Source organism: Mandrillus leucophaeus, unplaced genomic scaffold (assembly GCF_000951045.1).
Source record: "Mandrillus leucophaeus isolate KB7577 unplaced genomic scaffold, Mleu.le_1.0 Scaffold46, whole genome shotgun sequence".
Classification (NCBI taxonomy): domain Eukaryota; kingdom Metazoa; phylum Chordata; class Mammalia; order Primates; family Cercopithecidae; genus Mandrillus; species Mandrillus leucophaeus.
The window spans coordinates 1225413-1227820 of NW_012104920.1; the positions used below are offsets into that span (position 1 = coordinate 1225413).

Here is a 2408-nt window from a genome sequence, read left to right on the forward strand (position 1 = left end):
GCCTGTAATCCCAGCTACTTGGGAGGCTGAGGCAGAATTGCTTGAACCTGGGAGGCGGAGGTTGCGGTGAGCCAAAATTGCACCATTGCACTCCAGCCTGGGCAACAAGAGCAAAACTCTGTCTCAAAAAAAATAAATAAAAATTAAAAAATTTAAAAAACGTTGATCAATACCTCACTTTATATGTAAAACTTAATTCAAAATGGATTATAGGGCTGAGCACAGTGGCTCACATCTGTAATCCCAGCTTTGGGAGGCCGAGGTGGGTGGATCAACTGAGGTCAGGAGTTCGAGACGAGCCTGGCCAACATGGTAAAACCCCATATCCACTAAAAATATGAAAAATTAGCCTGGTATGGTGGTGGTTGCCTGTAACCTTAGCTACTCGAGAGGCTGAGGCAGGAGAATTGCTTGAACCCAGGGGGTGGGTGTTGCAGTGGGCCAAGAGATTGTGCCATTGCACTCCAGCCTGGGTGACAGAGTGAGACTCTGTCTAAAAATAAAGGAGTATAGATGTAAATGTAAAACAAAAAACTAAAAGTTTAAGAAGACATAAGGGAAAACCTTTGTGGCCTTGGATTAGGCAAGGATTTCTTCTTTTTTCTTTTTTTTGAGATGGAGTTTTGCTCTTGTCGCCCAGCCTGGAGTGCAATAGCACGATCTTGGCTCACTGCAACCTCTGACTCTCAGGTTCAGGTGATTCTCTTTCCTCAGCCTCCCAAGTAGCTGGGATTACAGGCATGCACTACCATGCCTGGCTAAGTTTTGTATTTTTAGTAGAGATGGGGTTTCACCATGTTGGCCAGGCTGGTCTCGAACTCCTGACCTCAGATGATCGGCCTGCCTTGTCTCCCAAAGTGCTGAGATTACAGGTGTGAGCCACTGTGCCTGGCCTGGGCAAAGATTTCTTAGATATGAAACCAAAAGCACAGTTGATAAAATAATAAATTCATAAGCTAGACCTTTTTCAAAATTAGAAATCCCTAATTGTATGTGACAAATAGGGGGAAGATAGAAGAATTGGGAGCGCAGGGGTGAACTCATGGCTTTAGCCTCCTTAGTGAGGACATAGACCACAGGAGATGGATCAGCTGTTCAGTCGTCCCTGTTCCTCTTATCATAATATCAAGTTTGGAGTCTTCCATAAATTTTGTTATCCTTTATAAATTTTCAGTGTCATTCTAGATTCAATTCTAGTATTAAAAAACTCTGATGTATTTTAAGTCTTAGTTTTTCCTTCTGTAGATTGTGTTCATCACAATTTTGAACTTGTCTAGTGTTCTGATTATTGTCTTAGGACCCATGCATCAGGGCAGCGAGTCTGCTCAGATCTCTTGCTGTATTGCGGAGGTAGGCCCTTCTCTCTCTTGACAGATCCTCATGTCCTCTAGGTGTTCCAGGACAGCCTCACACTGTCTCATGGGATATTCTTAGCCTTGCTGAATGTTGTTGGTATTTTAATTGAACTCTGGCAGGCTGCTCAGCACAACAGGAGGCAGACAGATAGGGAGGCCCCTGTGGGAGCCTGAGTAGATCATCGGTTTCCGGGCTGTTCTGATGCAGGTGGTACATACACCTCTCCATGACAATATAATTTCCTTTCTCTGTCTGACTGCCCATATTCTTTCCCCAGTGCAGCCTTTCAGGCTCTCTCATTACACCACTTGTGTCCCTATCTAAAACTCAAGTTTAAGGGTTTGTGGTGTCTCTATTCCCTTGGTGGCTAAGGTGGAAGTAAAAGGTCATTTTATATTTTTTACTTTTTTCTAAAATCCATTCTAGGGCTTTGTGAAGGATGTCCATGAAGACTCTGTCACCATCTTCTTTGAAAACAAGTAAGACCTTGGGAATAGAGAATCCAGCATACTAGGTCCTAGAAGGAGAGTGGAGAAGAGGGGGCGGCTGAGTCCTATGAGGCATGTAATAGGTGGGGAGAGCTGAGGGTTTGGGTGGGGAACTTACATGGATCCCAGGAGAGGAAAGGGCTGAGAATTTGGTGAGGGCGGGGGCGTTTGGCCCAGTATTTAGAGTCTAGAGAGAGATGAATGGCACCACTATGGAGCAGGACCTGGGGGTTAGCCTCTGATTATCCAGATAGGTGGGAATCGCCCAGCCGAGGCAATAACCCTTTTGTAAAGAAATGGGCAACCATATCAGTCAGAGTAGCTTTTTCATATTCTTGTTTCTCTTACAGCTGGCAGAGTGAGAGACAAATTCCTTTTGGAGATGTCCGACTACCACCTCCAGCTGACTATAATAAGGAGATCACAGAAGGGGATGAAGTGGAGGTAAGGGCTGTGGAGTACACCCTTTCTAAATGTCACGTTTTCCGAGGATTCTAGGCTTTTCTCTGGTTGGTTCATATTCCTTCCTCCCCAACTAAACCATATCCAGCCACTAAGTCATTT

The 2408-nt window shown here is 44.7% G+C and overlaps 1 protein-coding gene across 1 annotated transcript in view; it reads left to right on the plus strand.

Annotated features, from left to right (window-relative positions):
* FXR2 (fragile X mental retardation, autosomal homolog 2) overlaps positions 1–2408 on the plus strand; it is a 31001-nt gene that overhangs the window by 6689 nt on the left and 21904 nt on the right. Inside the window, exons 2-3 of the mRNA XM_011994551.1 lie at positions 1783–1835; positions 2195–2288. The gene's annotated coding sequence lies outside the window, so the exon portion shown is untranslated. The remainder of the gene's footprint in view (positions 1–1782; positions 1836–2194; positions 2289–2408) is intronic.